The 13,815-nt window shown below is 38.5% G+C and overlaps 1 pseudogene; it reads right to left on the bottom strand.

Annotated features, from left to right (window-relative positions):
* Positions 1-13,321: 13,321 nt before the first annotated feature.
* LOC122817411 lies at positions 13,322-13,451 on the bottom strand (annotated as a pseudogene).
* Positions 13,452-13,815: the final 364 nt, after the last annotated feature.

Raw genomic sequence — 13,815 nt, forward strand, 5'->3', positions numbered from 1 at the left:
GCCATAAGAAAAATGCACTGAGTATGTTTAAGTAAAACTAAATTATACACCTTTCTAGTAAATACCTTAAAATATTAAGGCTCCTAGGGAAGTTACTATATCCTGTTCACTTCCAATAATGTCAAACTATTTTTCACTGAACTAGTTGCCCTTATACCTTTAAATTTTGCATTTCCTTCAGCAAAGAATGCTTAGCCCTCTCAGGATTAATTGCTTGCATCTGCAGGCAGCTCATCTCCATGGAATATATAGTCAGTAATGAGAAATAAAACAGCTAACAACTCTGCAGATACATAAATGGAATTTTTATCAATTTCACTTATAAGAGAACTCTCACTGAATATTTGCTAACTTAACAAAACAAGCTAATATCATATTGCATATGCAAGAATGTTAGTACTTCTCATAGCTTTCATCATTTGCCTTATTTTTCATGTCTACTAGTTTACAAACAGAACATTTGTTGATAGATTTAATAAGGCCTTAAATGCAGACATTCACCTTTACAAAAATAAGAGAAAACATATAACATAATCAGGGCACCTTTACACCCCACCCCAGCAGCACAAGATCATAAAATATTAACTTAACCTTGCTTTTGTTCACTCTTTCTTCTCTTGTTGCATTGTAAAAATTATATGTCTTACAAGTAAAAAAGTACTTATTTACTTTAATATCGTTATCACATACAACAGTCACTAAATAGACTCCTCCACCTCACTACATACTACACAAAACTGCTTTATTATATAACATGCAGTTTATATTATGAAATGTTTTATACAAATACTATTAAGGAAAAAAAATTGTTTTAATTATAGTTACTTTTTCCATTTTAGTTTCCTTCCTTAAAGTGGGTTATACTCTCTACGGTCCACCCCAATTTTAATAAATTCAAAAAAGTCCAATCTTTCTCATCTTTTTCTTGCAAAGCCATATTTTACAAATGTGATTGATGTTTTATGCCGGAATTCTTCCTGTTCATCTCCGTCTCTCAACACTAGAGAATGGTTCAAGACTGATGTACTCCTGATTCTTCTAGTCAACTCCTGTGTTTTTTTTTTCTCTCTCGAGTATTTTTTGTTGTATAAATATTTATATTTCCTCCTTAGAATGTTAGCATCACGAATGTCTTTGATTCTTCAGGAAAATACATATTCTGAAGATAGTTGACTACAGGTGCTTGAATCTCACACTTGCTTCTTGACATTCCCTGATTGCTGGGATAATTTGCTTCTCTTCTGCCTGCTGTACAGTGAATAATCATTTTCCACAAACACTCTGCTGTATCCAATATTTTAATACTTTTCTCTTCTGCCACATTTTTTGTCAGAATCAATTCTTTCTGCTGGTATGATTGCATCTTTACTAATACAGGTACTGAGTGCTTTCTAATGGCCAGGTTTGATGCACACACTCAATGTGCTCTTTCTATTAACAAATTGTGTTGTGGAATACTAGTCCAGTTGCTCATAAAATTAATACAGTCTGTTTCTTCCAGTTTTTTTGGTACAGCAGAAAATTTCAGGTATTCTGTATCTGCTCTGTCTTCTAACTCTACCATTTTTGAAACAGCTTGTCTTAAGAAGTCTCATAATCAACCATCCTTTTCTTCATTTCGCCCCCTAATTTTTGCAGTTTTATCAGTTCATCTGAGTAGATAGTTAAAGCTTCTATTTCCTAGCCTTCTGTTATTAGAGTTGGTATCCTCCTTCAATATTTCATTTATTTTAATCACCTCTGGGCACATTTGGTTTATTTTTTCATTTAAATTACTGGACACCTCTCTTGCACCAAAGCTGAAGGTTTGAACTACTTTTTGCTGAATGGCTGCAGGATTCTTCCCAGTCAATGTTTTCTCATAACCTTTTTTAGTTGATTTTCTTCCAGGTTTTTTAAATTTCTTCTTTGTGGCCACCCAGGTAGTGTACTTACTAGCCAGTAACTGAATTTTACTCAAGCTGGTAAAATTACTAGCTGTTATTTCTGTTTCTTTTTTCACACTGTGAGAGTTGAAATTAAGCTGTCAGTGAGTGTACAGTCATTTTGGACATTCACTAGAGGACATACATTATGATCACAAAATAAATGCCCAATTAAAATAACATTATTAAAACTATAGATACATGATAAGCAAACATTTAAACATTTTGACTAGTGTGTTCTACTAAGTTAGAAAAGCATGTTCTAAAGGGTATGTTGAGTCCCTCTGAGGAGATTATTGTACCACTTTATTCCTCATGGGTCTTGTTACCTATTGACAATAGTGTTATATTTTGTAGCCTTTGAACATACTGTTATAAACAACCTGAAAAGGTACATAGGTACATCTCATTGCTAGCTCTATTCTGTTTGTACTGTTTTAGCCAAAGATCGTTTCATAGTTACAAAAAGAACTCCTACCCAAGAAACAAAGTAAACTCGATAAGGCACAAACCAAAAGGAAGCAGGAGCCAGACACTGTAGTTTTAGTGCTTCCGTTTGCTCTTTAATTATCCAAAAATATGAACTTCATCTGAATGAACTCAAAAGAAAAATACCACCCTTTTAAATCACTTCCAATTAATTATCAACCAATAATAAATAAAAAAATAAAAGAAATAATTAAAAAACGAATGCACACTATTTTAAAGATATACTGTGGTGGTGCAGTGGTAGCGTTGTTGCCTCACAGCAAGAGGTTCTCCCGTTCAATTCTCGGCTGGAGTGCAGGGAGTGCCTTCTGTGTGGAGTCTGCATGTCCTCCCTGCGGTTGGGTGGGCATTCGAAAGACATGTGTAAATGGGCGTGCCTTCGTTGAAGGTTGAACGTCGAGCTGGCACCTCGGCGTTTGTCAAAAATCTACTGCCAATCATTATCAGACCGGAGTTCCACTGTGGCGACCCCTAACAAAAAAAGCCAAAAGACAACAACAACAACTATTTTAAAGCTACAACACACTTTAAGAAACCATAAAACACGAATAAAATGAATTGTAATCTATATTGTACTAAATAACTGTTTAGAAAATATTTTATAATCTCTGCATAGCTAAAAAACATTTTATATTTATGGTCTCATTAAGCCCAGGATATTTGTCTGCCATTAAAGTAATTTGCCATTTACCCTCCTTACATTCCAGCAAACTTTTACAATCACCTGAAAAACCTCTGAATTAACTTGTTCTAACACAAAAAAGTGTACGTCTTAAAATATTTACACTCTAAGGCTTGCCTAGCTAAAGCATTATTTTTATCTTTGTTTTTTACTGCCAACATATGTTCATATATTTTTCTAGCTAAAGTCCTAAGGGTTTTACCAATATAGAAACTTGTACAGGAGTTACATGTAGCAATATAGACCACAAATTTAAAGTACAAGTGTAATTATTTATTTTATTTATTATTGGTTGATAATTAATTGGAAGGGATTTAAAAGGGTGTTTTTCTTTTGAGTTCATTCTGATGAAGTTTGTGTTTTTGGATAATTAAAGTGCGAATGAAAGGGTTAAAACTATAGTGTTTGGCTCCTGCTTCCTTTTGGTTTGTGCCTTATCGAGTTTGTTTCATAGTTAAAATGATGCAGTAAGTTTTCCATCTATATTAGTTATGTTACTGCAGAAATCACATGGATGGAAAAGTCCATTCTGCTAATGCCACATTCCATTATATCCTGTGGCAACATAGCTGTCCCTGGGCATTTTTACAAGACATGGAGCCATGGTTATGAGATGTATTTTCCCATAGAACAGATTACACTGGAGGTGTGCTTACTAAGGACTCTGTCTGTTTCTGGTAATGGCCTTCCCCTTATCAGATATGAAAGTTATGTACTTACCATTCTAACACATCTGTAGGAAGGTCCATCTTTGGTAAATTCTGAACTCTGGTCCCCACCCACAAAGTTCTACTCTTTCTTCTTTTTTTTCCTTCTTTTCTATTCATCAGCTATCATGTTGACTTGCAGAATTTGGGAAAGGTTGCGTGTTTTATTATGGGAAAAGGCTATGACCAGCAGCGTATGGAAGTTTAATCTGCTGAGTGGTCATATGTGCCTCCTCAGTCCTAACAGTTACTGAAGATAAAACTTTTACTTACAGATGTGTCATTATTAAGAACATTACTTTCATTTTCTGCTTTTGTGTATACTTTATTTTGTGCACAGAGTAGCGTAAGGACACATTAAACTACCCACAGTAATTACTTGCATGTTCCATAACATTCAGCTGTAAAGATTCATATATGTTAGTGTATACCTCGGAGGGTTGTGGTGTGCAGTACATATACACAGACGCAATAAACCACTGGATAGCAACTTGTGCACATTTTTTTAAAAGCTGGCAATGAAAGCATACCAGGCACAGCTCTACTATATTGTAGGGAGTATGAACAAATAGGAAAGAACAAATCCCTGCATCATTTTGCAGTCATGATGAAGCTCCCCTGCTCATCATACAGGCTAATAGTACTTGCTCCTAGGATTTGTGTATGTTGTGCCTGTCTGTACACCTCATGCAGCTTTGCTTTCCCAGTATACTAATGCCAATCCACTGTTAATGATGTTGTAGGTGATCTGGAGTACTGACGGTATATCCAGTATAGTGCTTTATCCAGTCGAGTACTACAGTGTTGAAGGTCTCCAAATGGAGATGCCTGCTCGGCTATTGCACATACGTATTAGAAAAGGTATGTACCAGACACAGAAATACTCAGTTATACACAAGGAATCAGTAGACATAGTATTCTTATCAGCATTAGTATTAGAGTCCTCTGATGTGTGTGTAGAATTGTGTGTGGTCAATAGTTATACTCAAAGGTCTTGTTTGGGGTTATGCATCTCCACTTTCTCAGACATGCTGCAGTCTAAGATCTAGATCTACCAGTACTAAAGGTGACACTAACACTCTCACTGTTCAAGTGTGCGATATGCCTATTTCTTTCTCTAGTCATTGTAAATTTTAGTATGTTAAGTTAGGGTAGTAACTATTGAAGTATGGTTTCATTCATCTGCAGCCCACATTTTGGTATATTAGTTCCTCCCTACTCCCTTGCATTTACATTACTTTTCCCTCACCTTGGGTTGTTCATTTGCCTCCCCATCTGCCCTCCTTACTGACAGAAGCTGGTCATATACATTTTATGCTGTGGTCTTGGACAAATGATCTATATCTGAGTAAATTTCTCAGTGCACAATGAAATGTAGAAAGTACTGAGTATGTTTCATGTATTGTATATTTTCCTTACTACAAATTATGCACTGTCATGAGCTGAATTATGTTCCTTTACTGCTGTAATGGTAGTCCTAAGCACCAGATCACATTCACTGTTTTTCTCGTGTGTGCACCAAACCAGGTATAGGAATACTCCCACAATGGCAGGATGTAACATTTTCATGCTACTGAGGGCTGGAGGTGTCCTCTCAACTGCTTCAGTCATTATTACATTTGTCTTCTGCTCATTCAGGTTTACATTTGTTATCCTATAGTTATTGTCAGCCTCTTGTATTATTTATTGTATATGTAGGTTGGTGGCCCTGTAGTTTATTTTCAAGGGTAGGACAGTATTGCTAATATGTAGCTATAACATAATATACAGAGAAAGCACCCCTGCCCACCTTAATCATGTGTGCTAACCCTAACCAAGCTCATAACCATAACCCTAACCTTAACCCTATACAGTGCATTAGTAAAAACCCTTTATTTATCAGTATCACAACCAAGATGACACCTGACCTTGGATTTTTAGCTGGGTTTTACTGACACAGGACTTTTTAATGGAAGAGAAGTATTCAGTGTTTTGTAATTCACTCTTATAAGTCATTTAGTGTTTTTGTGACTTTCTCTTTTTTTTTGTTCTACCATTTGTGATTCATTTTATTTATTTTATTTTACTTTTGTTGACCGTGATAGTCCATCTGGGTGTGAGCCCATTTTCAGTGGAGGCCCGGGGAGAAAAGCTCCAATAAAACAAGAACAACATTGACAGGGACAGTGTCAGTTTTACATAGAATTTAACAGAAATATCTAGGGACAATAAACTACAATATACAAAGGAGAAAGTTATTAAAATATAGTAAAGTCATATATATATATATATATATATATATATATATATATATATGGACCCGCATAAACAAGTACGACAGCACTCCAGATAAACCTAAACCACGACACACCACACACACTACACACACGTAACCGACAACACACAAATCCGACCACAAACACAAACCCAGAACAACACCACACACAAAACAAAAACCCCACAACAACTGCACACACACATCCTAAAACTACACACAACCACACACCAAACCAAACCCCACACACACAACACATACTATGTCCAACTCTCTCACCCCACTCCCCTCTAACGTCTATCACTCCACTCTCACTTTCCACCCATGCCTAACAACTCACTTAAACCCTAACCCAAAAGAACCCGCTAAGCACCATAACATAACCTAACACCTAAACCCAACCTAACCATTAAAACCCCAAAAGACACTTACCCAACCTCACAAGACTAACCCTCCCTAACCCCAAAACTAACCCCCCCTATCCCCTTACACAGACTGTCCACACTTACTTAACAACTCCAGTCACCACCATACTCTCACACAGTCTTCTTTTGACAGTCTTCCCTCACCACTATCGTCAGTTCACGGAGTTTTCGGTCGGGTTCCGTCGAGTGTCGATCATCTGGTAAGCTAACTACTAATGTCGGTTATATCAGCTGTCGATCTTCTAACCTAGACCCATATATATATATATATATATATATATATATATATATATATATATATATATATAAACATATATATTTATTTTGAGGGCAGGGGTCCAGCTTTAGTTGATCATTTGAGTATACTTTAATACGTGTACATATCTATACCCTTACAAAAAAAAGAAGAAACATCAAATTATACTCTTATTGTAGGTAGATGATAGGTGGTGTTAACAAGTGGGAGTGGGGTATACATGGAGACTATAAAATTTCGGAGATGAAATTTGTGTTAACAAGTGGGAGTGGGGTATACATGGAGACTATAACATTTAGGAGATGAAATTTGATGTAGGCTTATGTGGTATTAGCATGGCTTGGTGCAGCAGCAGAGCCAGTTGTTAGTGAGGTGGTCTTTGAGCAGAGTTTAGAATTGGTGTAGGTTGGTAGCATTTAGGATGTGTTGAGTGACTGAGTTCCAAAGTTTAGAAATGTGGTAGGAGTAGAGGGCGTCCCCGGCTCTGTTGTTGCTTTTGGATACTTGGAGGAGTGTTTTGTGTGAGGGTAGGAGTTGCCGAGTGTTGGTGTATGGTTGAAGTAATTGTTGTAGGGCTGGGGTTCTGTTTGGCTGGTATATTAGTTGGTAGGTAAAGACAAGCTGGGTATAGGTTAGTTGTTGTGGGAATTCTAGCCAGTTTATTTGTTGTAGGGCAGAGCAGTGGTGGGACCTATATGGGGAGTTGTGGCAAACTTGGCTATTTTATTGTAGGCTGATTCATGTTTGGTAAGGTCAGTTTTGTTAAGGTTTGTAAAGATGGGAGAAGCATAGAGAACAGTAGATAAGAGATGAGTCCTGGCGATGCTTAGTCTAGAATGGCTAGTAAGGAAAGGATTAATTCAGTACAGAGCCTAGTTTGATGTGTGTTTTTCTAATGGTTTGAGAGAGGTGTAGGTCGAATTTTAATTTGCTATCAATTGTGACACCTAGTAATTTGGTATGTGAGCTGGTGTTTATAATTGTGTTGTGGATTTGAAAAGTGGCTGAGGGATTGGGTGTTTTGGTGGGGAGAAAGAGCATGAGTTTGGTCTTGTTTGGGTTCAGTATGAGGTTAGTGTTAGTTACCCAGGATTCTACTTCTAGGAAGGATTGTTGTGTTATAGCCTGTAGTTGTGTCAGAGAGGGGGCGGAGCATATCGGGGTAGAGTCACCTGCATATTGGATGACAGCGGCGAGAGATGTGGCTTTATGGAGTTGATTTGTGAAGATGGTAAAAAGTAGGGGGCCTAATATGGAGCCTTGTAGAACTTCTATGTTAACAGGGAGCAAAGATGACAGCTCCTGTTGCCATCTATCAGCCTACTGGCATTTGGTTAGATAGCTGTGGAACCAAGCTAGGGAAGAATGACTGAGATTTAATGTGGCCAGTTCTGATAGCAGTTTTTGGTGTGAAACTGTGTTGAATGCCTTTGAGAGATCTAGAACGATGGACGAGACATATTTATTCTGATTTCTGTGTTCATTTATTGTGTTAATAAAACTGAGGAGGGTGGTTATGGTGTTGTGGTGGGGGCGAAAGCCATGTTGTGTGTTTGATAGGAGGTTATTGGAGAGAAGGTAGTTTAGAAGCTGGGAGTGAATACATTTTTCAAGTATTTTGGAGAGGGTGAAAGAATGGCAATGGGCCTGTAATTAGTAAGCTCGGTAGAGTTGTCACATTTATGCAGTGGGGTGACATAGATGACTTTCCAGATTAGTGGGACATAGTTCTCAGAGATAGAGTGGTTGATGAGGATAGAAATGGGGTAGGCTATGAATTCGGAGGCAGCTTTGGGGAATTCTGATGGGAGGTTGTCAGCAGCTAGGCTGGTGGGCTTGAGCTTACTGAGTAGTTTTTTTATGGTATGGGTTGGGACGAGATTAAAGGAGAAGGAGTTTACACCTTCATTGTTGGCTATGGGGATTGTAGTAGTGATGTTTTGGTCATAGTCAATAAGTGAGTGAATTGTCTTTATGAAAAAGGAATTGAATTGTGTTGCAATGTTATCATGTGATGAGGGTGTGGTAGGATTGGGGTGGACGTACTACCGGGTTGAAGGAGTTTGTTTATAGTGGCCTAGAAATATTTTGGGGTTGTTTTTGTTACTTTGCTGTGCAGTGATGTAAGTAGGCTTTTTTGTCAGCTTTTATCTGGGATTTGGCTTTATTCCTAAGTTGTTTGAAAAGTTGAAGGTTGCCACTGCTTTTGTTAGTTAGCCAGTGTTCCCATGCCTTGTCCCTTTCTTTCAATAGGTCTTTGGTGTTGCTTCTAAGCCAGGGAGTGTGGTGATGTTTTATTCTAGCTATTCTGCAGGGGGCCAGGCTGTTTAGGATGTTGAGGAAGGTGGTGTTAAAGTACTGAACAGCGTCATCTAGTGGTAGTGTTTTGAGGGGGGACCAGTTAATTTGTTGGAAGAGGGAGTTGAAAATGTGGATATTCAATTTTTTCTTGTTGCGGATTAGCCTATAGACTACTTGTCTAGGTGGACTAAGATTATTTCTGATTAGGTATGTGGGTAGGTTGTCACTTTTGGTAATGGGAAGGCATCCTGCTAGAAGGGCTGTGTTATTTTTATTTGTGAGAGTTCAATCCAGGATAGATTGTCTGTTGGAGGTTTTGTCTATTCTTGTGGGGTTTTGTATGAGCTGGGAGAAACCATATAGGTTTATGAAATTGGATGGATTATTGGAATTATAGGTGGACCAGTCAGTGTTGAGGTCACCCATAATTATGGTTTCTTGGTGGAAGGTTGTGGATAGCCAGTGAAGTCTTCAACTTTGCTAGTGTTATCTCCTGGAGGGACATAGATAGCCACTATGATAAGTTTTGTTCTTGTTGATATTCAGTTTGGTGATGAGTAATTCTGCATTGTTAGATGTGGGAAGTGTGGTGTTGATAACTTCTAGGGTTAGATTTTGTTTAAACATTATTGATACACCTCCTTCACATTTATTTTGATGATCAAGTCTATATATGTTGAACCCTGGGGGAAGTATTTCATTGTTTTTGACATGTGGCTTAAGCCAAGTTTCAGTCAAAATGGTTATGTTAGGGGAATTAAGTCAATTAGTGCATGGAGGTCATGGATTTTGTTTAGTATACTTCTTAAATTTATATTAAGGAACAGCAGGGAGTGTTCTTTGGGGTGAAGGGGTATGGTGGATTTGAATGAGGTGTAAGTGGTAATTTGCTTATTGGTATCTTGGGGCCAGGGTTGGGGTGGATGTCACCACTGAGATTTAGTTTTGATAATATATGAAATGAAGTTGTTATACGTTTGCTTAGTTGTTTGTGGTTTCTAAATAGTGGTTCATTTTTATGTCTGGATTGATGGTATTTAAGTGGGAGGTAGTCTATTTCTGTGTTGCTGTAGAGGTTGGGTGAAATTTGGGAGTTGTAGTGGTGGGTTATGGGCAGTGGAGAGTTGGTGATGGAGTTGGTGGGGTGGTCATAGTAGATGGGGGTGTAGAAGTTAGTTAAATAATAAAGAAGGGCTAGTGTGAATAGGTTGGCTGTGTGCAGAGATAAGGTAGTAAATAATTTGTTTTAGTGGATGTAATGATGTGTGCGTTGGTGAATGTAACATTGTGTGCTTTATTAGCATGTTGAGGTTGTTAGTGGGACTAACAGTGTGTGGTTAGTGTGTGTGTTGTGAGATGTTGGAGGGGGAGGTGATAGTTGTGAGTTTGTGGGTATGTGGTAGAGCAAGGATTAAATCAGATAGGAGGGTGACTATGTGGGAGGTCAGAACAGCTGAATGTGTAGGTGGATATTTGTTGTATTGTAATGGTGGGGGAGGGGGTATAGTGGAGATTGGCCTGTTTTGATTATAGGGAGTGACAACTGTTAGATGTGTATGAAACAAGAGCATGTTTGTATTGATAGCATCAATGTATTGATAGCATTTTGCAATAGTAAAAAGGGTAGAAATTGGTAAAAAGTTAATATATGTGTGCTAATGGATGGGTGTTGATTAGAATTAGTGTGGGAATGTGGGATACTTTATCATTCAAAATTGTACAGGTGGTGATTGGTAGACACGCGCGAGTGGGAGTGGTTAGGTTTAGATAAATTTGAGTGATTTAGGGGCGGGAGGGGATGGGGGTAGGGTAGGGGAGCGGAGTGAAGCCCGAGGATAGTGAGGGTGGAATGGAGAAGGAAGAGCCAAGTTAAATAACTGCACAGCAAGGAACAGTCACTTAGACTACCAGGTACTGTGAAAAGTATCTATGCAGCTGACAATGTTGTAGACTAGGAATTCTTGGAGAAACAGAAACCTTATGACAGGAGTGAGTATGGAGTGGGAGACATATGGCCAAGTGTATTGGGAAGGAGAAGACTGAGTAAAACAATGATTCCAAACTAGAAAGTATTGGGTTTAGAGAGATCTCTGGTGGGGGTGGGGGCTACCAGTAGTGTGCACTCCCTGAATACATTCTAATGAAATTTACAATCATAGAAGGGTTAAATCATTAACATACACTGTAATGTTCCTGTACTTTAAGTAAACCGGCCACAGACTTTTGCAGATGCAGCTTGCTGGTAGATAACTGCTATTGGGATGGTAGAGAACTGCTATAGGGATGCCCCACAGTGTTTGTATTAGCTGCCAAATGGAGATCACACTACTGGAAGATGCCAAAACAGCAGGCAGAACAGGCTAAAATAGTTTAAAATGGTGCTGGTCTGAGCTTTCTACCTTTGATGATAATCTACACACACACACACACACACACACACACACACACACACACACACACACACACACACACACACACACACATATATATATATATATATATATATATCTTAATCAGGTTGGTCCAACTGAGCCAGAAACTCATTTTCAGTGGAGACCTGAGGAGAAAAGCTCCAGTGTAAATACAAACAACAAAGAAATTACATTTGAGTTTAACAATTCAATAATGAAAAAAGAAAAAGGAGGGAAAAAAAGCAAAATTGAATGCACCAGTAGTAAAAAAAAGTAGTCAGTAGGCAGAGGGATTATGTACAAAGTAGGTAGAAGGTTGGGTTGAAAAAAAGGAGAGAATAATTATATACAGATGTTACTACAATCATTATAACAATATGACACATGAGAGAGTACTTGTGCAGTTGTTAATACAATCAAGTAACTATTAAAATGTACATATTTACATTTATAGCTGCACAAGGACATTAGGCGTTGAACTAGTAGATAAATGTGACAGATAGATGGCCTTAAGCTCAATGGCAAAAAGTGCATTGTCATTCCCTTTGGGAAAAATTTGGTGCCCATGAACTACCACATAGGCGGTAGTCCACTAAACACCGAAGATGTGATAAGATAGCTGGGGACACAGGTTGACAGCAACCTCTGCTTTGATAACCACATTGCCACTGTAGTCAGAAAGTCCTTCTATGTGGCACATCTCATTACAAAAGGTTTCTCATCCAGGAAGAAAGAGGTCATAATCCCTCTCTACTCGTCCCACATTAGACCTGTTATAGAATACAATGCGCCATTTGGTATGTATCTCACTAGACACCTACAACAACTGGAAAGGCCAGAAAAATATCTCACTAAGAAGATCTTAGGCCTTAGATACATGCCCTATATGGACAGACTCAAAAAATCCAGCTATACTATGTCTCTTATCGCCTACTTAGAGGCAATCTGTGCTTGACCTACAAAGCCATGTCTGACCCAGAGCTGCTAGATATGCTACACCTGGAAAAATCCCAATCCCTTCATCCCACACACTCCAGGGACCTAAACCTCATTACCACAATAAACAGAACATGCTGGAGGGACAGGTTCCTAACCCAGAGACTTCCCATTCACGTCAAGCAGAGCACTTCACTGGCCCTCTTTAACAGAAATCTTGACGAGTGGATGGGCAACAGGAAGTTCACCCAGGGGATCACTTCAGTGGCCTTGCTTGACAGGAGCACTGGGAATTAGCTTTGGGTGGCATGATGCCAGGGAATCTTCTTGGGCAAGGCTTATATAGGCTCCAGGGCCGTTAGCCTAGTACACACCTATGAACCTATGAACATATGAACCCATAAGACTTCCATATGCTTGAGATATAGTCGTAAGAGTAAAAGCTGTAAAAAGATTGGCTGTTGAGTAAGAGTTAAAGAGGGAGTGGGGGGATGATTTAAGTAGGGTCCTGGCAGGGGTAGGACCATGAGTTTAATGGGTCTATATTATGTGATCAAAGAATCTCTTCTTCGAACACAATAATCAACACATATACAGCGAATGCTGTAAACTGCGAACAACCATGTCCTTGAATTTTTTCCTCGGGGAAAAAAATTCACGTGGCTGTAAAAGAAAAAACAAACTTTAAAACACTAATCAAGTGGGGGGCTTTGCCCCCTACACCCCCCTAACTGAATATACCAACTACGATATCACTCTACATTGAAGAAAAGGGAGATTCCTGATAACGGCCAACTAAATTTTTTCCCGAGGAAAAAAATTCGAGGACGTGGCCATTTGCGGTTTCCAGCTTTTGCTGTATATGTGTCAGTTATTATGTGTTTAAAGAAGAGATTCTTCGATCACATAATATAGACCTGAGTTTAATAGGTAGTGTTTTGTACAGCTGAGCTTTCCACATTTGGGGAAATCACAGGGGTCAACCCAACCAAAATGTGCAATGGAAGAGCCTCACCCAGGGGAAACCACTTTCTTGACTGTGGTATTCCCCTGCCAGGTAAGTAATATATATATATATATATATATATATATATATATATATATATATATATGTGTGTGATTGTTACTGATCCCCGAAGGAACTTTTGACCGAAGCACAAACAGCCGGGCATACTTCTGTGAAAGTGCTTTTTACCAAAAAGGCACTTTCGCGAACATATGCCTGCAGAGTCGTGGGGGAATGACTGTTGTGGAGATCGTACTACAGTGCAGATAACAGAATATTCTCTTTTCCTCACTGTAGTGTTTCTCGGAATGAGAATATTAAAGTGGGGGCTGTGGGGGTGCAGGGGGGCTTGCCCTCCTGCATAAAGTTAGATTTATTATTATTTATTTATTTTTTTTTAGCGCACTTTAAAGAAAGTGCTTT

The sequence above is a fragment of the Protopterus annectens genome, chromosome 12.part0 (assembly GCF_019279795.1).
Source record: "Protopterus annectens isolate FY-2018-M chromosome 12.part0, PAN1.0, whole genome shotgun sequence".
In the NCBI taxonomy this organism is placed as follows: Eukaryota; Metazoa; Chordata; order Ceratodontiformes; family Protopteridae; genus Protopterus; species Protopterus annectens.